The 27966-nt window shown below is 40.6% G+C and overlaps 1 pseudogene; it reads right to left on the reverse strand.

Moving 5' to 3' along the window:
- Positions 1–722: 722 nt before the first annotated feature.
- On the reverse strand, positions 723–27527 carry LOC145795964 (vacuolar sorting protein 3-like; annotated as a pseudogene).
- Between the last annotated feature and the right edge of the window lie 439 nt (positions 27528–27966).

Below are 27966 nucleotides of genomic sequence, written 5' to 3' on the forward strand. Positions count from 1 at the left end.
TGTAATACTTTATGTCACTACAAGAAATTGTATTTTTCGCAACGCAACAAAATATGTTGCCAAAAGGGAAAATTCATTGGCAAAGAGTTTTGCCGACACACAAGGCTACGTTGGCAACCCGTAGGCAAAAGTGAGTTGGCAAAAGTTTTTGCCGACGAAATTATCATTGCGTTGGTAAAAGTAACGCCTTTAGTGACGAACATAGTCGTTGATAAAAGCCTTCATCCATCGTCGGCAATTTACCTTGCGTTGGTAAAAGTCATTCAAATATGATGATTGTGTGGCACTTTTCGCGACACAAATTTGCATGGGCAAAAAATATATTTTTAGCAACAAAATATGTGTCAACAAAAGTAGACTTTTGGCGACACATTTACGTCGGTAAATGTTGTCATTTGCCTACGATTTGTTTGTCGATAAAACTTCACTTTTGGCAACGACAAATCAGCATTAGCAAAAAATACACTTTTAGCAACACAATGAGTGGGCAAAAGTAAACTTTTGGCAACACATTTACGTCGGTAGATATTACCATTTGCCGACGATTTGTTTGTCGATAAAGGTTTACTTTTGGCAACGACAAATTGGCACTGGCAAAAAATACACTTCTAGCAACACAATATGAGTGAGCAAAAATAAACTTTTGACGACACATTTACTAACAAAAATAATTGAAAATAATTTATATATTTTTATAAGATTTACAGATTTACAAGAGGCATCCCTCAGGCACTACTATTACAAACTAATAACATTGATATGAAATCACCTAAAGTTGATGTGCAATCTTTCTCTAATAGGACTTTGAAACATTGACATGTTTGTCTCTTCTAGATTTCCTGCTTCAGAATTTTGAGAGGTACTTTCTGTTTCAAATGCTGATTTAGCAAGCAAGAGCGCATATGTTGTATGGAACTGAGTGTCTTCAGAGTCTTGATCTTCAATCAACCACTGGAGATATCTGCATCAAGAAAGTTTGGGATATTAAACAAAATAGCATGAGAAAAAAGTCGCTTAAACATAGACAGGAGCAAAAGAAAAAAGATAACAGAATAGAGAATGAAACATAGTTCCTCTGTTTTCTGTACTTTACCCTTTTCAAATTCTTTTTTTGTGCTTTAATCTCTCTATATTTTTTTCTTTATGTGCCAAATGGAAAATGATGGGGCTTGAATAAGTCTACTCCATACTAATAGGAAAACAATTAACAGAACTGAGAAATACCAAAATCATTAAGAACGATCATTTTGACCAGGAAAGTTCATGAAAAGTTTCCAAGGTGACACATCAAAGAGTAATCTACATATATATTTTTTTTCTTTTTGATAAATAAACAAACTTTATTAGAAAAGCATCAGAGTTGATGCAAGTAATACAAAAATCAAGCCTAGAGTAATCTACATATGTACCCACTAACTCATACTTGCAACCAGAAATTTGGAAGATCTATGAGGCCGCAGCCTTGACTAGAAACAAAACTAAAAAAATTAATTAATTAATTAATTGGTATTGATTCATTTTTTATGTTATCATTTTTCAAGTTTTTAGAAACAAAAATAATAAAAAGTTCAAAAACATCCATTCTTTTCATATCATGTTTACATTAGCAGTTGCGGTAACAAATCAAACAAACACAGAAGATAAAAGGTACTATCCCATTAAACAAACGCAGACAATAACAGATGCTAGCCCCTATGTTTGGAATTTTAACCATCCAAATGGCAGAAAAAAAAGACTGAAGGTCATAAGAACATAATTATGACAGAAAACTGCATGGGCTTTGCTACTATGAATTACTTTCCAGAGATAATGTCGCAGATACAATAACTTAGGAGGAGCATACCTTTGCAGAATTTCCACCTTCTTCGGATCTGTACGGGAAAGAAATAAACCTTCTCGTATAATCCTGTTGATCAAGTCTGCGCTCCTCTGTACGTCGTCGCTTTATCACCTGAAAACACAAACGTGAGCTAGCCGGCGGGTGTGTGCCGGAAACCTCTCCGATGCCTAAGTCAGTACGCTTGATAAATAGACAAAAGCTCTGTGTATTCAGAAAGCAAAGTTGTGTGTTACCTCTCCAAAGGTGATGTTTGTGAGCTTTTATAGGTTTCGTGTGGCACAATCCTAGTAGGACTTCTACTCCTCCATGCAGAGTCCTCCTAGGATTCATACTCTTGAAAGATAATACTTATCCTTCAACACCCCCCTCACTGCTTAAACCAAGTGAGACGGTTTTTACCATGGCCGAACTCCAATATGACCGAAGTAATCATGGCTATGTTGAGCCGCAGAGTAGGCCGAACTATCCATAGTTCGGTTCTTCCTTTCGCTACACCTTATCTCGGTTCTCTCATGTACAAACCATGGTGTGTTTAGACTGAGCTACCGAGTAGCAAGGTTCTGACTGTTCTAACCACAATATGCCATGACCGGGCTAGCTCTGAGACCGGCCTAACTCCAAGTTGCTTCCGGACCGGAGTAACATTACATTTCTCTCGGGTCGGAGAATTTTGTACCTCTCTTGGGCCGGAGTAACTTTACGGCCTTTTTACTCAGCCCTTCGTATTGTGGGCCATAATGACCATCTCCCAGCTCGGCCCAATTTTCACAAAAATTACCCTCTCAATTGCCCCTTAATTCCATCTGCACAGCATGATAGGGATTATCTGTCTATCAGTCGAGCTGAAGTTTTTAAGCCTTTCTAGCCGAGCTAAAAAACCCTTTAGCCTTTCCAGCCGAGCTAAAACTCTTAAGCCTTCCAGCCGAACTAATTTTACACCGGGCTCTGCTTGTCCGGTCAAAATGTCTCTTCAATCACAGTAACTGAATCGTTTCTCCTTCCTAGGACACGTTGCACGCCCTTACTGGCCTATCGCAGCTGTCACGCCGCCCTCGTACTTCGCACAATTTTGAACAGTTCCCGTCCTTCCACTTTCGTCATTTTCACAAAACAATCTCCTTATCTTTGAATTCACCACTGCATTTCTTATTTCCCTCATTCTCTCTTTCAAGCTCCATTGCTCTCCAACTTTTGCAACTGTGAAGCTTGCTTCGTGTTCCTCTTTTACCGCTGTTGCTTCCATCTCCAGGTCTTCTATTTCAATCTGGTAAGCAAATCCATCTTTCTTGCTCTGTTTGTTTTCGTATTTGTTCAATCCATATTTTGTTTTGTGTGCTTTTTGCAAACACTTTTTCTGTTTTAGCCTTCGTCTTTTCTGCAAAATATGTAATAGAACCACTCAACTTCATGAAACCTGTAGAACATCACTTTTGATCCACAACCCCAACACAACCGAACTAAAAAGTTGTTTGTGGCTGGCGCCTGCATAGCCAGGCTACCCACCGGACTAACACTTCACACAAAACTAGTAGTTTCGCCAAGTCAAACAACCTTCTGATTTACTTTAACCGAGATAAACGAACTGAATTAAGTTTGAACTAAGCAAACTGGAAACCTTTGCCTTCGACCGAGCCAAGTTATAGCGACCCCGGTCTTTTCCCATTTGATTATTGTATCCGGACTTAGGTTCCGTTTATTCTGTCATTGTATAATTGTTGTTGTCGCCCTTTATTTTATCATTTGGAGTTATAGGATGTGTTGGGCAGGTTTGTGTCAGGTTGGTTGGGTTCGTAAGCCAAGTGTTGCTGTCCAGTTTTTTGGGTTGGTCGCTCAAGCCAGGGCTTGGTCGCTCGAGCGAGGGTTGTATTTTGTGTCTTCTGGCTCGATCCAGCTTTGCTTCGCTCGAGCGAGCGATTGCGTCTAGTATAGACCTGAGGGCAGTGCTTATTCGCTCGAGCGAGATTTTCTTCGCTTGAGCGAGCGAGGTGTATGTTTTCGAGTTCCTTGCTCGAGCGAGCATTCTGTCGCTCGAGCGTGCTCCAGGGTTGCAGACCTGAAGCATTGTATTCTTGGCTCGAGCGAGCTTTTCTTCGCTCGAGCGAGGTTTTCGTGTGTCTAGTCGCTCGAGCGACCAAGTCTTCGCTCGAGCGAGCCTGTCAGGTTTAAATAGGCAGCAGCGTGTTTCAGATCAGTTTTTCATCCACTTTCAGATTCCAAAAGCCTAGTTACGAGTTCTCTCTCCCTCTACTCACCTTCTCTCTTAGGTTTGATCTATTTAGAGTGTGTTTCTACCCCAGATCCTTTATTAAAAAGATAGAGTGAGTCGAGGGCTTCCATTTAATCTGAACGTTTGGTGGTTTGGAGCACATTGGAATTTGGGTCTTCATCTTCGTCTTCTCCATTCGGGTTATTTTCTTCGAGGTAGGGATTTCCTACTCCAATGTATACGTTTTGTTCTAAGTTTTGGAATTTTAATAGGTTGGGGGTATTTTGGTAATTTTGGGAAAAACCCTAGTTGTTTAAATAAATTGAATTGTATATTTAATTTAAGGAACATTGGGGAAACTAGTTAAATTCATGAGGTTGAGCAATTTATTGATTAAATGGGGTAGTTGGTTAATTTAAATTACTCGTCCATTTAATTGTTGAGTTATTTATTTCCAAGTCTAGAAATAACTGTTTTGGGCTATCGGTGGAGGATAGTCGTGATTGTTGTAGACACTGCATGTGGATTAGGGATAACTGAAACTAATCATTGATTAAGTCATCAATTTTGACTGTTGAATTAATACAGACATTATGTGTATTGATTGTGTGTTGTATATGTTATGTGTTTACATACATTGTTTTGTGTGGGAGGAGATAGGGGATGTACTCCACGGTTTAGGGGAAGATAGGGGATGGACCTCTAAATCGGATTTTGTTTGGGAGGAGATAGGGGATGGACTCCATTAGCATCACTTTTATGTGTGCTTATTTATATTGAAGTGTTTTTATTGATACAGCACTAAAATGTGTATCAAACTGGAAGTATGAAGTGTTTTGATTTGAGCCTGAGTCTCATTTGTTTGTTGACATTGGAAGAATGTGAATATGATATATATAGTTCACTGTTGTAAGTTTGGCCAGGTTCTGAGCCTTATTGATAATAGACGTTAGTGTCATGAAACTGTATAAAGATGTAATTGATTATCTTGGTTAACCATCTATTGAATGCTATAGCTTTATTCAATGCTTATATTTGGTTTAGTATTTTTCTACTGGGCTGTGGCTCACCCTTTATGGGAACATCATTTTCAGGTCCAGGTGATAAGCTACCTCCAAGGACTTAGCTTGGAAGGATTTCGATTTTGAAGACTATCTTTAGTTATTTGTTTTTATTTGATAAACATTCAAGCCTAGGGCTTTATTTGTATTTGAGTTAGAACTCATATTTTTGTGTCCAAGTGTTGGCTTGGAAAGATGTAAGCCCATAGGGCATTTAATTTGATATTACATGTAATGTTTTCATTTAGTAATACTCTGATGAATGAGATAATGAATTGTTTTCTTTTAATATTGCATGCCAATGATATATATAATGGGTTTATTTTGAGGGTGTGACACAAGTCTTCGGGGCTAAGCCAGCTTTCCTAGTTTTTAAACCGAACTAAGAAAGCTGCCCCTATAGGTTTGACCGAGGTAACAAAACCCGTAGTTCAAACCGTGTAAAACCAATCCCACACACAAACCGATCTATCGAACCCCTTGCTCAATCCGAGCTACAAAGCACTTTGCTGAACCGAGATAATCCCTGTAGCATCCCCCGTAGGCCGAAGTAGGACTTCTTTATCTTTGTTTTTGATTTTGTAGCACGGTCAACGATCTGTGCTTAACACCTTTATTTTCCACTTTGCAGACTTAAGTTGCCCAGGCACTCCTCTGTGCGCTCAACCGAGCTACTGAGCATCGTTTTCCAACCGAACTAATTTATTTATAACTTAAACATAAATGGGGAAGTATAGGTTTTTGGTAGAAACTCCTGGAGGCCTAGCCGAATTTCGAAAGGATTACAACATCCCCGACGACGTACAACTTGTCTTAGCCAAAAAAGATGTCACACCATGGGGGAATGAGGGCTTCGTACCTTTTACCCTCCTTTCAATAATAGAAACCGGACTAAGATTTCCAGTCCAGCCATTAATTTGTGAATTCCTTAGACAAACATGATTATGCCCAACCCAGCTTTCCACCAATTCATACCGTATAATAATGGGAATAGCCGAATTAAACCGCCAAGCCGGTCTTAACCTCAGTCTAGCCGAAATATTCCACCAATATTCCTTAGGATCAAAAGAAGATGGGTGGGTCTACTATTTAAGAATACACCGTCGTCGAGAGAAGATAATAAAATATACACCGGATAAAGACTTAAACGATGACGATTTTTTTTGGGTGTTTGGGAACTTTGAGGATCATCAAGCCCAGATTCCTGGCCGACATATAAACTGGAAAAAAGGAATCCCCGGTATAACTTACTTCGGCTATATGCATGCTTTTGTTTTACTTCGGTTTCTGGTTTCATAACCGATTCTAACACTTGTATTCTTTTTGCAGACCCAGCTCATCTTGCATCCTTGTACAGTTACCCCAACCTGAACACACTCCGTGCCACGCTACGTGTTGAAGAAAGGAGTTGGGCTAAGCTGTTAAATTTTGAGCCGACCTATAGATACAGCGGTCGCTGTAAAGCCAGAGTGACCGATTTCCTTCTTGAAGACGCACCAGAACCGGACCCAACCTTGCCCCAAATCAACCTCGTCCCACTGATTGCTGAACAAGAAATGGCAAAAAGGAGCAGAGTAAGGGCGCTTCTAACCGAAACTAACAGACCCGAGGTACCACAAACCGGTTAGACGACTGAGACCATGGTAGCCCTTCCATCCCAGAAACCATCCTCATCTCAGGCGAACAAGCGTGCCCGGACTAGCCAAACCGAGCAACGACTTGTTGACGAGGATGAGGCCATTCTTCTGCCCAGCCCTCAACCGGAGTACTCTGACCGAGCTGACTTCTCCAAATGGGCTCCAAGTCTTACCTTTCAAAATCAAGATATTCAGGAAACTGACTCGGTTGTTGTTGGGAAGGATCACTTGATGGCTTTCAATCTAGCCAAGAGTGTTTGCCTTCCAAAAGACATGGAGCACCACAACAAACAACTAAACACCGAGCTGAAGGCCATCCGGTCATCAACAAAATCAATGGTCCTGGTAAGTGGCTCTCCCTTTTCTTTGTCTAACTTTTCCCAATTGTCAGTCCGGCTAAAGAGAGTCACTACTCTTTTGCAGGCCATTCAGAAGAACAACATTGCGCATAAGAAAGTGCTGGAGCTCCGCAAGACTACCAGGCAGGCCATGGCAGATGCCGAGGCAAAGACAGCCGAGCTGGAGCAAGCCAAGAAGCAGATAGTCGAGCTACAGTCCGAGAACGGTCGCTTGACCGGACTTGTTAGCTCGGCTGAAGCAGAAAAACAAAAAATTGCAGCAACGGTGAAAGACAAATACTTGCGCGAGTTGGCCAAACTTGAAGGGAAAAAAGACGTTGAAATAGCCGATCTGAAGAAGAAGGTCGGTGATGCCAATGCCAAAGGTTTCAAAGAGGCGGAGGGCCTCTACATTCCACAGTGTGAGGGGGCGAATGACTTATTCTTTAAGTGTGGCTGGAGGAGTGCTGTGGAACAGCTCGGCTGTGAGCCCGAAACCGAGGTCTACAATGCTCCGCAGTACTTTATTCCGGCCTCACTAGCGGAATACGCTGCTTCTGTCCAACAACAATTTTTGCAAGGTTCAGATGATGAAGATGAAGAAAACGAACCATCTGTTACTCCGGTAGTCAACGAGCAAGGCAACGATCAATCAGCTCGGTTGGAGGCAACGGTTGAAAACCTGACTGTTGAGCCGTCGACTGACATCGTTCTGCCAGTTGCTACTGAGACTGATCTTCCATCTGCAACCGGTGTTCAAGTCAATATTGACGCCGACCTTGAAGACCTTTTTACTTGATTCTGCACTTTCTTTTCGTTTGTTACTTTTTGCTCTTGTAACCGAGCTAAGGCCCCCCCTTTGTAATTGCTCTTTTGATGAATGAAAAATTCCTTTTTCTTATTTCGGTTGATCTGTATGTTTGTACTTGTAATGACTTTTCCATGATCTTTTTACTTCCAACTGTTATCTCGGTTTAAATTCCTGTTTGAACTTGCTTTCTAATAGTATTGTGGCCGAGATACTTTAATCTGGTCTCAGCTGAGTAATCTGACTGAGCATTCCAGCCAACCACTCTTTAGCCGATGTACTTATTTCGGCTAAAGAGTATTAAGAGTTGGTTTAATCCAGCCAACCACTCTTCAGCTTTAAACTTACATCAGCTGAAGAGTAACAAGAGTTGGTTTATTCCAGCCAACCACTCTTCAGCCTTAAACTTACTTCGGCTGAAGAGTAACAAGAGTTGGTTTAATCCAGCCAACCACTCTTCAGCCTTAAACTTGCTTTGGCTAAAGAGTAACAAGAGTTGGTTTAATCCAGCCAACCACTCTTCAGCCTTAAACTTGCTTTGGCTAAAGAGTAACAAGAGTTGGTTTAATCCAGCCAACCTCTAAGTTGGTTTTTTCAGCCAACTTAGAATAGATTGTTTGGTTATTCCGACCAAATGTCCTGCAGCCTGGATCCTTATCCTGGGCTTAGGAGGGGTGTTGGTTTAATCCAGCGAACCTCTAAGTTTTTCCAGCCAGCTTAGAATAAAGTGTTTGGTTATTCCGACCAAACGTCCTGCAGCCTGGATCCTTATCCTGGGCTTAGAAGGGGTGTTGGTTTAATCCAGCCAACCACTCTTTAGCCTTAAACTTACTTCAGCTGAAGAGTAACAAGAGTTGGTTTAATCCAACCAACCACTCTTCAGCCTTAAACTTGCTTTGGCTAAAGAGCAACAAGAGTTGGTTTAATCCAACCAACCATTCTTCAGCCTTAAATTTACTTCGGCTGAAGAATAACAAGAGTTGGTTTAATCCAGCCAACCTCTAAGTTGGTTTTTTCAGCCAACTTAGAATAGATTGTTTGGTTATTCCGACCAAACGTCCTGTAGCCTGGATCCTTATCCTAGGCTTAGGAGGGGTGTTGGTTTAATCCAGCCAACCTCTAGGTTAGTTTTTCTAGCCAACTTAGAATAAAGCGTTTGGTTATTCCGACCAAACGTCCTGCAGCCTGGATCCTTATCATGGGCTTAGGAGGGGTGTTGGTTTAATCCAGCCAACCTCTAAGTTAGTTTTTCCAGCCAACTTAGAATAAAGCGTTTGGTTATTCCGACCAAACGTCCTGCAGCCTGAATCCTTATCCTGGGCTTAGGAGGGGTTTTGGTTTAATCCAGCCAACTTCTAAGTTAGTTTTTCCAGCCAACTTAGAATAGAATGTTTGGTTATTTCGACCAAATGTCCTGCAGCCTGGATCCTTATCCTGGGCTTAGGAGGGGTGTTGGTTTAATCCAGCTAACCACTCTTTAGCCGATGTCTTTACTTTGGCTAAAGAGTTCTAAGTTAGTTTTTTCCAGCCAACTTAGAATAGAATGTTTGGTTATTCCGACCAAACGTCCTGCAGCCTGGATCCTTATCCTGAGCTTAGGAGGGGTGTTGGTTTAATCTAGCCAACCTATAGATTGGTTTTTCCAGCCAACCATACTTTTGATGTCCCTAACTCACTAATACAATCTTAGACAAAAAATAACTATGCTGAAAAAGAATTGACTTTGTTTTATTGAGAGAAAGGAAAATTACACATACGCGTAAAAAAAAAAAACTAAAAATAAAATAATTTGAGATTGGCAGTATTCCACGGCCTGGGAATTGTCTTGCCGTCCTCGTCTTCTAAGTGGTATGCCCCTTTGCCTGCTAATCCAACCATTTTGTAAGGTCCTTCCCAATTAGGCCCTAACTTGCCATCTCCGGGCACCAAAGTGTTTCCCATCACTTTGCGCAGTACCCAATCTCTAACCTTGAATTTTCTTGGATGAACTGTTTTATTGTATTTTCTGGATAACTCTTGTTGATACGAGGCGATGTGAACCAGTGCTCTTTCTCTTCTTTCCTCCGCAAGGTCGAGTTCCAAAGTTATGGCTTCGTCATTCAAGTCAGGATCAAAATTTTCGCTTCGAATTGTGGGGAGACCAACTTCCAGTGGGATCACTGCTTCCATGCCATAAGCTAAGGAGAATGGTGTTTCTCCAGTTGATCGTCGTGGTGTAGTACGGTAAGCCCATAAAACATGAGGGAGTTCCTCCGCCCACTTGCCTTTGGCTTTTTCTAAACGTTTCTTCAGTCCATCCAATACTACCTTGTTTGATGCTTCTGCCTGACCATTTGCTTGGGGATATGCTGGTGTAGAATTGTAGAACTCTATCTTTTACTCTTCACAAAAGCCTCTGAAGATTCTGCCGTCGAACTGAGTGCCGTTGTCTGAGATTAGGGCTTTTGGTATGCCAAACCGAATGATGATATTCTGCCAAACGAACTTCTTCACATCTTTTTCTTTGATTGATGCCAATGCTTCTGCTTCCACCCACTTTGTGAAGTAGTCTATTGCTGCGAGAAAGAACTTCCTGTTTCTGGGTGCTGTTGGAAGTGGTCCTACTATGTCCAAGCCCCACATTGCGAAAGGCCATGGGCTAGTCAATGGTAGGAGTTCTCTAGCTGGTTGATGTATTTGGTGTGCGAATTTCTGGCATTTCTCGCACTTCTTCACATATTTCTCCGAGTCTGCCTGCATGTATGGCCACCAGTATCCTTGCGAAATGGCCCTGTAAGCTAGCGATCTTCCTCCTTGATGGCTTCCGCACACCCCTTCGTGTATCTCGTATAAGAATGCTTCTACTTTGCTGGGGTGGACACACTTGAGATAGGGTCTTGAGAACGACTTTTTGTATAACGCCAAAGATGGGGAGAGCCAAAATCGCTGCGACTTCGCTCTTATTCTGTTGGCTTCTTTTTTCTCTTCTGGTAAGATGCTGTCTTTTAAGAACAGGATGATGGGATCCATCCAAGAGGGGCCTAGTTCTGCGCAACATACCTCTTCTGCTTCGGGGTCTTCAATGCTTGGTCTACGTAGGTAGTCGATCAGTAGTGGATGAGGGATGGAGGTATCTGCCATTGAGGCGAAGCCTGCTAGTTCGTCTGCTCTGCTGTTTTCCTCCCTGCCTATTTGTTCTATCCTTACTACTTCGAATTTCTTGATCTCTATTCTGACCAATTCTTGGTACTTGGCCATCCTGTCATCCTTTGCTTCATAGTCGCCAGAAATTTGGTTTACCACCAGCTGTGAGTCGCTGTAGACCATTAGTTCGGTGGCCTTTATATAGAATGCTGATTTGAGGCCTGCAAGAAGCACTTCATACTCTGCTTCGTTGTTTGATGCTGGGAAGCCAAGGTTGATTGCCTGCTCCACTACTAAGCCGTCTGGAGAGATGAGTACTATGTCAAGCCCTACTCCATGCCGATTGGATGCTCCATCCACGAAGAGCTTCCACATCTCTCCAACGAACAACTTCCAGTAAGTGGGGGATCAGATGATGTCGTGGGGTCAAGAATGTTGCTGGTATTTTCTTCAAGGTCCATGCTTGCTGCCTGCCCCTCGCTGTCTGATTGTACCAAGTCTTTATTTGTTGGTGAGTCTTGTTTTACTTCTTCCTTGCTGTCTTTAGTCTGGTCTGCCTTGGAGTCTGACCGAGTGTCTTCTGCTAGGGGTTGTGCTATTCCGGCATTAACTTCCATCCCTAGTTCGGTCGTTTCAGTAAGATCGACTGGGCAGATGTGATGACTTCCTGGAGTGAATTCTACGACAAAATCCGCCAATGCTTGAGCTTTTATGGCGGTCCTAGGTTGGAACTTGATGTCGTATTGCCCCAACTCTACTGCCCACTTCAGAATTCATCCAGAAAAGTTCGCCCTCTCAAACAAAGCTTTTAGTGGAAAGGCTGTGAGGACGACTATGGTGTGGGCGTGAAAGTAGTGTGACAGCTTCCTTGAGGCCATCATCAAGGCCAATGCCAGTTTTTCCAGCGGCAAGTACCTTGTTTCGGGGCCCAGTAATGTCTTGCTGACATAATAGATGGGCAGATGTTGGATTCCTTCTGCGTAGACCAACACTGCGCTAATTGCGTGCTGGGAGACGGCCAGGTATAGGAAGAGTTCTTCTCCAGGTACTGGGGTGACAAGAAGTGGTGGGGAAGACATGTATTCTTTTAAACTTTCCAAGGCGTGGTCGCATTCTTCGTCCCACTCAAACTTGGCCTTTAAGGCATGAAAAAATGGTCGTAGTCTATCTAACGACCGGCTTATGAACCGATTGAGCGCAGCTGCCATGCCGGTGAGATGCTGCACTTCCTTTACCGAGTTTGGTCTCTCTAAATCCTGGATTGCTTTGATCTGAGAGGGGTCTGCTTCTATACCCCGGTTGGTCACAAGGAAGCCCAGGAATTTGCCAGATCCTACTCCGAATGCACATTTGGATGCGTTGAGGCGTAACTTGTGCTTCTTCCGGATACCAAACATCTCGCCTAGGTCCTTGAGATGGTCATTCTCATCCTTGCTCTTGACCACCATGTCGTCGATGTAAGCCTCCATTGTTCTGCCTAACAATGGTTTAAATATCTTGGTGACCATTCGTTGGAATGTCGCCCCTGCGTTCTTTAGGCCAAAGGGCATGACCTTGTAACAGTACAGTCCTCTTGGAGTTGTAAACGATGTGACCTCCTGGTCTGGTTCATGCATGGCGATCTGGTGGTAGCCTCTGTATGCATCCAGAAAGCTAAGTCGGTTGTGCCCCGCCGTTAGGTCTACCAGTTGATCTATCCTTGGTAGAGGAAAGCTGTCTTTCGGGCACGCCTTGTTGACTGTTTTGTAGTCGACGCAGACACGCCACTTGCCATTCTTCTTTGGCACTACGACTGTGTTGGAGATCCATCTTGGGTAGTGTACTTCTCTAATTGCTCCTGCCTCCAGCAGGTTACCTACTTCTTCTGCCACTATCTCGGCGTGGTGGAGTGCCGATCTGCGTGTGCGTTGGATGATTGGTCTGGCGGATGGGTGGACATTAAGTTGGTGACAGATGAAGTTTGGATCAATGCCTGGCATGTCGTAGGGCGTCCAGGCGAACACTTCGATGTTAGAGGTTAAGAATTCCAAGACCTCTAATCTCTCAGTGCTGGACAATGATGAACCGAGTAAAAAGAACTTATCCGGGTTCCCTTCATCTATTCTCACTTCTACCAAGTCTTCCATCGCTTTCTGATTAGCCGCTTTGCCTACATCTGCGAACAGTTCATTACTCTCAGGTTCTTCCACCGAATGAACATATCCTTTGGCAGCGTGACTGTCGTTTACCGTGACAAAGCATTGCTTGGACATAATCTGATCTCCGTAGACCTCTTCAATTACACTGGTGTCGTTGGGGAACCGCATTACTTGGTGGTAGGATGACACCACCGATCGCATGGCATGCAGCCATGTTCTGCCCAAGATGATGTTGTAAGTGGAGGGGACCTTCAATACCCAGAACTCCACTTGTTTCGTCACGCTTCCTGCTCTGACTGGAAGAATTATTTTGCCGACGGGCGATTCTGACATGGAGTTGAATCCAATTAGGGGAGATACTACAGGCGCCAAGTCTTTGTCTTGTAGTTTCAGTTGTTTAAATGTTTCGTAGTACATGATTTCACATGAACTACCCTGGTCAATCAGAATCCGCTTAACGTCAAAATCCTTAACTCGGAGAGTGACGACCAGGGCATCATTGTGGGGGCAATATATCCGTTCTAAGTCTTTATCTGAAAAGGACATGACATTTGTAGCTTCTGTCTTCCTCTTCTTGATGGCAGGTTGGGCACTTAGAACCTCTCTTAAATGCTCGGCCTTTTTGATTGATCCCCTGAGTTCGCATACACGCTCAGGCTCGAAAACTCCATGTATCACATTGATAATGCCTTGAGGCGGGGCGTCGATTGGTATCCCATTGGGGTTATTATGGTCCTGGGGGGCTGGTTGCGTCCCTCCTTCAATGTATTTATCCAAGTGACCTGCCGCCACCAACTCCTCCAGGTGCTGTCTTAATGGTGTGCAATTCTCAGTGCGGTGCCCCTTTTCTTTATGGAAAGTGCACCGCGATCTTTCGTCATAGTCTTTCTGTGCTTCTCCCAGCTTAGCTGGCCACTTGACGAAAGGCTCATCTCTTATTTTGCTCAGAATCCGATATATCGGTTTCTTGAACACCGTGGTTATGACAGTGCGGATTCTTAACCATCTTTTATCCGGGTCTTCTCCGTTATCTCGTCTGCCACGTCCGTTTCTGTTCGGTCGATCTACCGTATTAACCTTCGCGGAGGTCTTATTTTCTGGTACTGTGGTCGCCCCAGATTTTGCTTGGGCACGCGCGCCATCCTCTTCTACCCTGATGTGCTGATGTACTCTTTCCATCAAGGCTTCCATGGTGAGGGGTGGCGTCATGGTGATCGAGTCCCTTAGTCTGTTCCCGATTGGAAGGCCTCTTTTATACTGTGCAATGGCGAGATTGGTGGGGCAGTCCCCAATCTGATTGAATGTCTCCCAGTAGCGACTATTGTAAGATCTTAGGGTCTCTTTATTGCCCATATCGATGGAGAGTAGCTGGTCGATTTCCACTGGGGTTTTAGTGTTTGTTCGGAACCGTGTTACGAACGCCTCTACCAATTGCGCCCAAGAGGCTATGCTGCCCTCTGGAAGTTTCTCGAACCAAGTCAAGCCTAGGTCGCCAAGGCTAGATGGGAAAAGTATGCACATTAAGGCCTCGTTTCGCTTGTATACAGCCATGACCTGGCGAAAGTGGCTCAAGTGTGAGTAGGGGTCCGTCTTCCCTTCATATGTAGTGAATTTGGGTTGAAGGAAGCCTGTTGGTAGGGGCGCGTTTTCAATTGCCGGAACAAACGGCGAAGTCTGCAGCCTTGCTAGTGCTTTGTCCGTTGGTTCGTAGGCAAGGCGCGGTATTGGCATTCCGACCTCGACGCTTCCATGCGTCCGAGGAGCCAACCGCTGTAAGGCAGAAACTCTGTGTGGATCCCGTGTCCTGGCATCCTTCTTGCATCGTGCCTTTTCTTCGAGCACGGTTCGTAAGTCGGATGATTTGGGTAACTCTGTCTGTCTAGATCTGGTTTGGTGCGTATGTGAGGGCCAATACGTGCTTCCTTCAGTGTATGATCTTTCAGATCTCGTCCTCTCAGACCTGGAGTGATGAGTTCCGGAAGACCTGGATTGAGTATCGCCTGTCCTGAGGCTTCTACTTTCTCCTTGCGAGGGTGTGGTATTCCTACTACGATTTTCTGAGTGGCGAGAGGGCGTCTTGTTTTTGCACCCCTCTCCTGTCGCCACTTCTTTTCTCTTCATCTGGCGCTTCAAGGCTTCCATGTCCGCCGCCATCTTCCTTATTAATTCATCTTGCTCCTTCACGCGGTCTTCCAGAGCTTGAGGATCAATCCTCCGCCTTTGCCTGTCAGGACTTTGAGAATGAGATTGACGGGGGCTGTGAGTCCGTCTTTCCCTAGTATCTCTCCTGGGGTTATGTCGTTGGGACTCCAAGTCCGCCATGGGAGGGATAGAAGGTAATCCTTCACGCCTTGCGCCCCCATCTGGAGTTTGCCCGTCGATGGCGGACTGTGGCAATTCTTCAATATGTGCCATTGTTCCAAGAGGTAAAACTTGATCAAGAGGTTTTGTCCTGTCTGATTTTCCCACAGACGGCGCCAATTGTACGGGAAAGAAATAAACCTTCTCGTATAATTCTATTGATCAAGTCTGCGCTCCTCTGTACGTCGTCGCTTTATCACCTGAAAACACAAACGTGAGCTAGCCGGCGGGTGTGTGCCGGAAACCTCTCCGATGCCTAAGTCAGTACGCTTGACAAATAAACAAAAGCTCTGTGTATTCAAAAAGCAAAGTTGTGTGTTACCTCTCCAAAGGTGATGTTTGTGAGCTTTTTATAGGTTTCGTGTGGCACAATCCTAGTAGGACTTCTACTTCTCCATGCAGAGTCCTCCTAGGATTCATACTCCTGAAAGATAATACTTATCCTTCAACACCCCCCTCACTGCTTAAACCAAGTGAGATGGTTTTTACCATGGCCGAACTCCAATATGACCGAAGTAATCATGGCTATGCTGAGCCGCAGAGTAGGCCGAACTATCCATAGTTCGGTTCTTCCTTTCGCTACACCTTATCTCGGTTCTCTCATGTACAAACCATGGTGTGTTTAGACCGAGCTACCGAGTAGCAAGGTTCTAACCGTTCTAACCATAATACGCCATGACTGGGCTAACTCTGAGACCGGCCTAACTCTAAGTCACTTCCGGACCGGAGTAACATTACATTTCTCTTGGGCCGGAGTAATTTTGTACCTCTCTAGGGCCGGAGTAACTTTACGGCCTTTTTACTCAGCCCTTCGTATTGTGGGCCATAATGACCATCTCCCAGCTCGGCCCAATTTTCACAAAAATTACCCTCTCAGGATCAATAGCAGAAATTACTTCATCTGTAACGAAAATTACATTAAAAATAAAGGTAACAAAACAGGAAAATTATTTTCCAAGTAAAAATAACATATGCACATCATTATAACTATTTATTAAGCATGTCCCAATGGTTAAGTGATAGAGGAAGACTATTTCAAGAAGTATAAATCACATGCAGAAATTTTTAATTATATTTGCAACAGAACACACAAACACACACACACACAAAGTCGTAATCCAAAACAAGGACGCACCATATACACTATTAATTAAAAAAAATTTGCTCCCGTCCTGTGCATCCTTTTTTCAGGCACTTAGGCATTTAGATATGAACTCTTGCAGCTATGTTCCAAATCTTCTCACATTCAGTACAATTATTCTTAAACCAAAGGAGTCATATAATATTGAAAAGTAACTACCAACAATGAATCTTTCTTATATACACTTTTTTTTCCTTCCGTCAATGAATAAACTTCATTTATTCGTAACAAAAATGGATGTGTTGCAAGAAAATTTAAGATCTAATTATATATAGACACATCTTGTTGCATTCCTTCCACTTTTTGAAAAGTAACTAGTCACAGATTGTATATGTTAAAATTAATGCCATATTTACATTAGATACATTGGATACATTGCATGCATTGGATACATTGAGTTCATACATTCTTTGTATTCATGTATTTTATATTTATTAAGTACATTGTCTAGATTATATTCATGTACCTAATTAATTACAAGGTTGTTTAGGTTCATGGATCTTATTCATTGAACTTATGTATAACCTTCTCTATATAAAAGGATGTAAGCCTATGGGCAATATGTATGAATCAATAAGTGATAAAAATTCAATACAAAATATAGTTCATTCTAAAGAGAGTTTTATCAAAAGCTAACATAAGTGGTATCAGAGCTTTGGTTGGGTCAAGAGCAAGCTGGACGTAGAGATCAGATACGGGAAAACAAGCCTCGAAGAAGAACAAATCGACGTCTATGGCGAATCCCATCAACCAAAATGTATCCACTCCTATCTTTAATGGTGAAAATTTTGATTTTTGGTATGTGAAAATGAGAACTATTTTTGTCTATACGGAGCTTTGGGATCTTGTTGAGAATGGGTTCGAGGAACCTGAAGATGAAGAAGCTTTGACAAATCCCCAAAAGAACCAATTAAAAAAGCAAAGGAAGAAGGATTCAAAGGCTCTCTCTTTTATTCAACAAGGAGTTTCAGAAGCAATCTTTCCAAGAATTATCAATGCAACAAAAGCGAAGGAGGCATGGGATATTCTTTAGAAAGAGTATAAAGGCAACTTGAAGGTAAGAAGCATCAAACTTCAGTCATTGAAAAGAGATTTTGAAAATTTAAAGATGAAGGATATGGAATTGTTGAAGGATTATTTTTCTAGGGTTATGGAACTTGTAAACCAAATGAAAATTTATGGGGATAATATTACTAATCAAAGAGTTGTTGAGAAAATTTTGATAAGTTTGCCGGAGAAATACAATCCCATTGTTGCTGTCATTGAAGAAACTAAAGATCTTGCTGATTTGAGTATTGAAGAATTGATGGGTTCAATTAAAGCATTTGAGCAAAGGTTGAGTAGGCAATTTGAAAAGTCAATTGAAAGTGCCTTTCAATCCAAGCTCAATGTTAGTACCTCTAATTCCCAAGGAAGAAGAAGAGGAGGAGGAAGAAATGCAACCGGAAGAGTAAGAAATGCAAGAGGAAGAGGAAGGTCTAATTTTCAAAGAAAGGAAAATGAAGAGTCTACTCAACAAAAGTGTGGAATTTGCAACCGAAGCACTCATGTTGATAAAGATTGTTGGTTTCGAGGAAAGCCAAAATGTTACACTTGCAACAAATTTGGGCATGTCAAGAAGGATTGCCTAGTCAAGAACACTCAACAAGCTAATTTTTCTGAGGAGCAAGAAAGTGAAGGGCACATGTTCTATGCTTGTCACAAGGCATCGGATCAAACCAAGGATGTATGGTTTCTCGATAGCAGATGTAGCAATCACATGACAGGAGATGAAATCATTTTTGTAAAAATGGATGCTTCCTCCAGTCCTCAAGTAAAAATGAGGAATGGTGCCTTAGTCCAAACAAAAGGAAAAGGTACTATTGCTATAGAAACCAAGATGGGTACAAGATTCATTTCCGATGTTCTCTTAGTTCCAGACTTAAAGCAAAATTTGCTAAGTGTTGGACAACTTATGGAGCGTGGATATCTTGTTCACTTTGAAGACGATTTTTGCAAAATTTTTGACAAATGGGGGAAAAGCCAAGTTGTAGCACAAATCAAGATGGAGAAGAATAGAAGTTTTCCTCTCATTTTTCGGTATAGCAAAAATGCGGCTTTGAAGATGGATGTGATTGATAATTCATGGCTTTGGCATAGAAGATTTGGGCACTTGAATTTTCAAAGCTTGAAGCATCTACAACAAAACAATATGGTTTTTGGGTTGCCAACCATTCATGAAGTGCAACATATTTGTGAAGGTTGTGCACTTGGAAAGCATCACTGGGAGTCATTTCCAAAGGAGAAAGCATGGAGAGCTAAACCACCATTGGAGCTTGTCCATACCGATGTGTGCGGACCTATGGATACACCAACTCATGAAGGTAACAAATACTTTATTATCTTTGTTGATGATTTTACTAGAATGACTTGGGTGTATTTCATGAGACAAAAGAGTGAAGTTTTCTCTATCTTCAAAAAATTTCAAAATCTTATTGAAAGACAAAGTGGTTGTTTGATGAAAGTACTGAGAAGTGATAGAGGCGGAGAATACAACTCAAATGAGTTTATGAAATTTTGTGAAGATATTGGAATGGAAAGGCAATTGACTGTTGGGTACACTCCACAACAAAATGGTGTGGCGGAAAGAAAGAATAGAACCATAGAGGAGATGTCCAAGTCTATGCTACATGAGAAGGGGCTACCCAAAACTTTTTGGGGTGAGGCTATGTATACAGCAGTTTACTTGATGAATAGATGTCCTACAAAAGCTCTTAAGGACAAAACTCCATTTGAAGCTTGGAGTGGAAGGAAACCATCGGTGAATCACTTGAAGGTGTTTGGTTCCATTTGTTATGCTCATGTTCCAAAAGAAGTGAGGCACAAGCTTGATGAAAATAGTAAGAAATGCATCTTTGTGGGTTATAGCTCGAAATCCAAAGGCTATAGACTCTTCAGCTTGGATCAAAAGAAGGTGATTATTTGTAGAGATGTTCTCTTTGATGAAAATGCGTCTTTTGATTGGAAGGAAAAGAAAGTCCAAGATCAAAGCATTACTTTCAATGAAGAATCGGAAAGTCAACAAGTTGAAGATGTTGCAACTCTTGAATCTCCACAAAGAGTGTCACCAATTGCTAGTTCACAATCTTCTCCAAGTTCAAGTTCAAGTCCAAGTTCAAGTTCAAGTTCAAGTTCAAGTTCAAGTTCAAGTTCTTCATCTCCAAGTTCAACTCCAAGAAATATAAGGAGTCTTAGTGATGTGTATGCAAGATGCAATTTATGCATTGTTGAACCTGAAAATTTTGAATAGGCAATTAAAGATGAAGCATGGAAGAAAGCAGTTGCTACTCCCTTGATTGTGAATGAAAAGTTGTCAAAGGAAGATGGAAGCAAAGAAGCTGAAGCATCTTGTTATAGAAGTTTGGTTGGAAGTTTGTTGTACTTAACTGCTACAAGACCGGACATCATGTATGCTACAAGTTTATTGTCTCGGTTCATGCACAATCCAAGCCAAATTCATTTTGGGGTTGCAAAAAGAGTGTTGAGATACATTCAAGGTACACTTGATTATGGAATTTTTTATGAGAAATTTCTTGATGCAAAGTTAATTGGATTTTGTGATAGTGATTGGGCCGGATGTGTTGATGATATGAGAAGCACTTCTGGGTATGCATTTTCTCTTGGATCGGGTGTAATTTCATGGTTATCCAAGAAACAACAAATTGTGGCACAATCATCTGCTGAAGCTGAATATATTTCAGCATCATTGGCAACTACACAAGCAATTTGGCTAAGAAGAATTTTGGATGATTTTGGTGAGAAGCAAGGTGAAGCTACTTCAATTATGTGTGATAATAAGCCTGCTATTGCTATGGCAAAGAATCCCGTCTACCATTCTCGTACCAAACACATTGCTATCAAACATCATTTCATTAGAGAAGTTGTGGAAGATGATGAGATTCAAATCAAGTATTGCAAGACTGAAGATCAAGTTGCGGACATCTTCACCAAAGCTCTACCAAGGGACAAATTTGAATTTTTTAGAGAAATGTTGGGTGTCACACAATATGGCATTAAAGGGGAGTGTTAAAATTAATGCCATATTTACATTAGATACATTGGATACATTGGATACATTGCATGCATTGGATACATTGAGTTCATACATTCTTTGTATTCATGTATTTTTATATTCATGTATTTTATATTTATTAAGTACATTGTCTAGATTATATTCATGTACCTAATTAATTACAAGGTTGTTTAGGTTCATGGATCTTATTCATTGAACTTATGTATAACCTATGGGCAATATGTATGAATCAATAAGTGATAAAAATTCAATACAAAATATAGTTCATTCTAAAGAGAGTTTTATCAAAAGCTAACAGTATAAAGCAAAACATAAAATAAAATAAATGCAAAACTAGTGATGTGTTCTCATTGGTAAACCCATTTTATTTTCCCTCTTTTTGGATAATACAAACACCAATGACGTCTGAATGGAATGGCAAAGACAAATGAAAATATTGTGCCAGGAGACTCTGTGAGTGAATCACCGCGTAAAATATATTTACATATATATGAAGACCTTTAACAAGTATTGGGCACCATAAAAAGTACCACAAAACAAATAAAAGCAGTCAATGAAAATAGAAAGTAAAACAACCAGAAACTTTTAAGATTATGAGGCCTGCCTGGTGAAAGCTGATCAGTTCTCTCTGATGTTAATACCCGAACGGTAAGTGCCTGGTCAACATCTGCAATCTAACATGAGAAACCAACATCCTATCAGCCATTGGATTCATGAATCACAGCAACTTTTAACCATTATAATTATCAACAGAATTTGATCAAAATAATTAAGCATACCCAACCAATATGTTGCAGTACTAAATCTTGATCAGACGACTTCTCAAGAATCTTTGACGCCTCAATTGCAGCAATCTCCTTGCCGGAAATTATGATTATTCAAGGAATGCTGTGAGTCCATTTCCACTCTAGGGTCTTTCCAGTGGCCAGATGAGTAATTTCTTGACAAGATATGCCATATAGCAAGAGCCTTAGTGCTCATCCCTTTACTTGCATACAGGAAGGCAAGCGCTCGCAAATTCCCAGAGTCGTTCAACAAAGTTTCTAACTCCTCCTGCACCGCCCATTGAAGTTGTATGGTCATCCTTCAAGCAGGCTTCTGACTGGCCTCCCGCTTTGAAATACATTGGAATGTAACATTCCACTGTTTACAAACAACTGCACATAGTGCATTGTCTTGAGGCCTACATACAAAGTTGATCCTAACCCTACAACTAACACAACACAATATTTTCAAACCCGGAAAAGAGTAGCAAGCTATAATTCACATTGCAACTATTGAAATCCACTAGAGATGTTTGCAGTGAAAACTATTCTCCTTATCACTGCAACTTATCCCAATCAGACAGTCATAAACTTGATTAAGATCCTTTTCTTTTCCCTAAAGAAAGAGATAGATATTCTAAAAATCAGTGCAATTCATTTCCCCAGCGTGTTCTCAATCAACACTAATTCTTATGTTTTTTAATGCAACTTGTAGGACACAAACAATTGATTTTTCTATAAATTAAAAATGCTTCAAATATTTTTCCATTTTTTATCTGTTCTTTTGTTCATAATATTAAGCGGAAAATGGAATCACAGTTCAAGCCTCTGACCCAAAGAGTTTGGCTACTGATGATGAACCACTCTCTTCCACATCTTCCTCAATAATCCCGGGTTTGAAAAATATTGTGTGTGAGATCACAGGTCAATCAAGTGACCCAGCACTTCAAAATGCTGGAGTCCCTTTTGCAGGTTCCTCGTAAGTATGGATAGGAAAATATGCAGAGTATAAGTACCTTAGGGGTTACAAGTCAATAAAAGTACAAAGCAAAAGGAAGATGTCACATACCACTATATATCTGTTCTCAGAAGATGCAAGCCTCTCCATATCTTCTACATGATTTAGGGCTCTATAGAGGTACATCAGAAGAGTGTCAACTCCTTCCTTCACCGAAGGACTCAGATCTTTTTCACGAGAAACATGTAAATACCTGTAGTGAAAGAAGGGGAGGTCAAGAAAAGCTTTAGCAACAATCCACCGCTACTTAAAGGCAATTTAACTTGAACCAGTAATATACAACTGTTAAACTTGCAAGCCATTTTGGTGATATGCTAAATACCTGGGACTGTGTTACAAGGCCGTTTGACAAATCTTTTAAATAAGATTATTTGGCTTACAGCTTTGGTGTGTTTGGCATAATTTATTGCATTCAACTTATATAGCTTAATGAACTTAATTTTAACAAACAAAAGCTAGCTTTTTTCAAGCTACCTGGGAGTGCTTTTCCAACTTAAATTTTTAAGCTTTTGAAAGTTGGACCAAAAGGCTCCTCAATATTTTCATAATTATGGACGTACTCCTTTAAAAATTGCTAGGTTTAAAAAAACTATGGCCATTTTGGTATTTACGATTTAAAAGGCTACTTTTTGGATTATTTGCCAACACTGTCAACTTTTCCAAATGTCATCCAAAAGTTGCACCAAATACTTTTACAACTTATTCAAAGCACTTTGAGCCTATAATCTAAAAATTCATAATCTCAATCTAAAGGTAACTTTTAGGTTTTTCCAGACGGCTTATATTCCACGCCCCTTTAAGAGCAAAAAGTAAGAGGAAGAATATATACACCTAATGATGTTTTCTATTGCCGATTGCAGTAAATCATCTCTATTTGGTGGATTCAAAAGAAAAGCATCATCTACTGCAGTCTCCACCCCTGCTTTTTTTAAGAAAAATAGCTCTTTGGATGGCCATCAATCCATCGTCAACAACATTTTCAAGTGGAGAAGGAGGAGGGTGCAAGCCCCAATACCGGTTCCTTGGCACCTGAAAATAAAAATTTAATCAACTTTAAATCAAAGTTCAAAAGCATTGATATGAGTTTATCAACAACTAAACAGCAGAAAAAAAGGGGGAAGGGAGGAGATAATTAACAGAAGTAAACTAGATAAACATACTTGCACTGCAATATTGTGCACCACCCCAAAACTGACACTCAGTACATATACCAAATCCAGCTAAGATAGCATCTTCCTGTTTCTGTTCTACTTTGAAATCGAGTAATTTCACAACAAATTGCCCCAAATAAGACCAGTCATCAAATATTTATATGCAAAGTTAAGTAACAGTGGAGTGCTCCACAACATGAAAAGTACCAAGGTATACAATTTCCTAATCTCTTTCTTAAATGCTATCACTACTACTTATCCCACAAATTTAGTAAAGTTCAAGCAAGCCCTCCCTTCTTACATACTTTGAGAAAAGACCAAACTCTTCAAGAGTGTATAGAACAATATTCCAAGAAAAACCAAGCAACTAGAGATAAAATAAATCTAAGAGATAAAGGACAAGTTCACATCATGTTGGGTTAAGAGTCCCTGAAACCATTTTTTCATATCAAATCGACCCATCTATTATCTTTTCACTTTCATTTAAAAAGATAAAGAAAATGGTGAGCAAGCATGCAAGCGCCTATATGGGAGAGAGAGAATCCCCCAGTCACAATATTGTTGGGATATACTAGTATGGAAGGTGGTGTGGGTGCCTCCCTGATTGCAATAAGGGGATACTTGGGGGTGGGGGGGGGGGGGGTTGCAACTCCAACTAAAGTAGTTCCGAGTTGTTATGTACAAGTGAGATTCTCTAACAATGTTTGTATCACATGAACTCCACAAGAATTAAATTAGAGCTTCCCTTCTGCAAGATTACCTAGATATTTTGGTTTGAATGATGGGAAAAAAAAGGGGGGGGGGGGGGTGGGGGGTGAAGTTCAAAAGTATTCAAAGTGTTTGATTAGATTCTAGTGATACAAAGGGCTTTGAGAAGTTCCGTAGAAGAAGAAATTCACAAAGTAAGAAAAAGAAAGGGAAAGAAATGAACCATAACCATGAATCATGACTGCTATCCCCATTCAAATCAACAAAAATTTCCGCAATCATTCATTAACCAAGACAAAGCATTCATTGTATTTAAACCTCATCTTACATCAAAGGCACAAGCAAAGTTATGACCAAATGGAACTCAAATTTTGAAGAAATTATTTAAGTTAATAACAGGCTGGATTAAAGACTCACAACCCAGCTCAAGTTAGAATTCAAATTAAATAGAAACTTTTAGAAAATACACTCATAAGAATACGTAGTTTCAGTAAATAAAACTTTTCCAGAATCCTAGACCAACACAAATAATAACTACCAACAATAGAGCAAGTAACAAAACCTCATAATAAAATACTTACTTTTAACACCAATCAACATGTAGAATTACCAAGAAACTCTCAAATTAAAAACTAGTGAGTAAAAAAATCTCTATGAAGCATTAGTTCGCAGGTCACTGCATCAATCATTATCTGTAATTAAGTGTGACAAAGCATAAGAAACCTTTAGTTTATGCAAGTGATGCATGATTTCCTAGTTTAAAACTCCAAAGAAACCATGAAACTGAACCAAAAAAGAAAAAGAAAAACAAAGTATAGCATAAAAACCATTCCTAGTTTGGTATTAGCTACTTATAATTTGTTAGAAAGAAAATTTTCCAGCCAAATTTGCTGATCAATAACTAGCACAATCAGCAGCCTTGTGTTGAAGCAATATCACAAGCAAATGTAGTATATATCATGACCATAGAAATAAGCAAGTGTAGTATATACCAGCAATGACCACCGATTTGGGTCTCGCATGATAAATGGGAATGCTTTGGAAGGCTGCGTAGTTTCTGACAGCAAGAAGTGATTTACTGCTTCCTCAAAATGCAAGTCAAACAGCAAGAGCAAACCCACTTGAGCATGAACAAAGGACAGCATTTCCTTTGTCATTTCACCTTCACTTTGAAGCTCCTCCACCAAGGAGATGGCTTCCTCAAAGTTCTTCTTGCGCAACAGGTCTTTGATTTGTTCTTACGACGGTACTTTCCTATAGCAAATAACCTGGCAATAACATAAAATAGTATGATTTTCCAAACATTCTACCACCCTAAGTACTAAATATACTAATAACTAAAACTGCAGGAAATACCCAACAGAACTTATTTACCACGAGGCCTCATTTTTTAAGTACAAGAGACCAGTATTGTGAACTTACAGGGCACAAGGATAAACAGCCAATATATAAACTGATCTGCAAGTACAGTTGATCTAAACTAGATTGTTAGAGTTGTTAGTTTTTCATATTATGTTAAAGGAAGTTTTGTAATCTCATATTGCACTAATATAAGTACATTCTGAGGTGCAGAGTAGATGATAAAGCCCTAAACTGATTTCTCTGCTCTTCTTCTTCCTTCTTCTCTTCTTACTTAACCCTAATTTTCATTCAGATGATTTAACCCAATAACCTAAAAATACCACTACGCATGCTGAAACACGTAAAATCCATTGATATATAAACATTGTTAGTTAAAACAACATTACACTGAAAAAACATACAACCAAAAACAAACACCACTTTAATGGAGTAATAATGCCCTTGAACAACTTTACAAATGCCTAGGTTAGGACAGGAAATGAACTCAGCCCGTCATGAAAACATGATCCCGTTGAAAAGCTCACTCATCAATAGACAAACCAAGCTCAAGCACTCCCTCGGCCAGTGGCAGAGTCAGAAAATTAATTTAGAGGGGACACTTACTAATTATAATAATTTTTACAAAAATATTTCACGTAAATTTTTTATAATTGATTTCAGGAAACATAAAAAAAAAAAAAAAATTATTTGTAACTAGTGTATCATGGATAATACAAAAAAAAATATGGATATAAGCCTCAAAATAAATTATATAATGATAAATTATTTTTTAATACAAAATTTGATTAAAAATTCTATATAATGGTAATACCATATCATCATTGGTATGTAACATCACCCACTAATGGTAAATAAACGCATAAAGAGTGAACCTCACATATCAAATGTAACTAACAATCTAATAAATTTCATACATTTGTAGTGAGATTACTTATACTCGCATATCACTAATAATGACATCGTCGTTACATTCAAAAATTTTCATAGCTAATATGGTTTATTTATAATAGTCTCTTCATTTTCAATCAAAACAACCATTATTGTTTTCATAATTTTTAAAATGTCATTGACATTTCACTCTAATAATATTTTTGTAATTTTTTATTTTAATTTTTTTTTATATTTGCAAAAAAAAAAAAAAAAAAAAAAACCAAAAATCCAGGGGGGGCACGTGACCCCCTGGTCACATGCTCCCTCCGCCACTGCCCTCGGCTTGGCTGAGGATTCCTGTCTCTACTCATAATTGCCATGCACAATGCCACCTCAACTCAATCGAACAACCTCCTAAATGAATGTTTCTCTGCCAATTCTTGTCCTCTGAAAACTAACACACACTCACTCTCCGGCCAAGTGTGCCCTTTTCATGACATTTGCTCAGTCTTGCCTTGGTTGGCTAATCAATCTCCACCGAGAAAAGGTCTCCAGAATCCAAAAGGCACCTCGATGCTACTAGGTTGGGAGTAGGGCCTAAGAAGCCCGTCTAGGTTGGTGTCATGGTCATGGGGCATTTGACCTCTGCTCGGGATCACTAAAGGACCTATGGCTTGGAGACTACAATTGAGGGTTCATCGAGGAGATTCATCATCCGCTCCCTCAAAGGGGCTTGCACCTTGACCGATCTTAGAGAGAGAGAGAGAGAGAGAGAGGAGCCTCCACAAGAAGACATAGCCAGACTTGACCAAGAAATGTGATACCTTATAGCTTCTTTTTATTACCTTTTGATGATAGCATACCTGCCCACTACACTCCTCCAACCCCCAAGGTCCAAGTGGAGGTACAATTGATAGTTGAGAAACCATCAAATTGTTGAACCAAGGCTGTCAAGCCACATGTGTTTAAGCATAAGACTTTGTGCAAAACTGAGCTGACCCCCATGGTTCTACAATCCTACACAAGGAGACCACCTCCATGCATGTAGATACACAATCAACCCTCAACTTCCTTTGGCAAGTTCAAAAGCCGTCTCTACTACCACTCTCCCATCTTCTAAGACCGCCTCAACTCTAATTAGTGCTTACCATCTTCCTAGAAGACCCCACTCTGGCCACCTCAGGGCAACCCTCCATAGTGAGATTCTAAGGATGCATTTGTTGTGAAGACTGCTAGTTTGACGACCATCATCCAATGTCAGGGTAAGAGATGCCTAGGAATGTTCGGGAATCAAATATTCCCATGCTAGTCTAGATACATTCAAAAATGTCACAAAAAAAGGGTTCGCTGTCACTGTGATATTTAGTT

This window comes from Camellia sinensis, chromosome 1, assembly GCF_055761805.1.
Source record: "Camellia sinensis isolate YWXY chromosome 1, ASM5576180v1, whole genome shotgun sequence".
Lineage (NCBI taxonomy): Eukaryota > Viridiplantae > Streptophyta > Magnoliopsida > Ericales > Theaceae > Camellia > Camellia sinensis.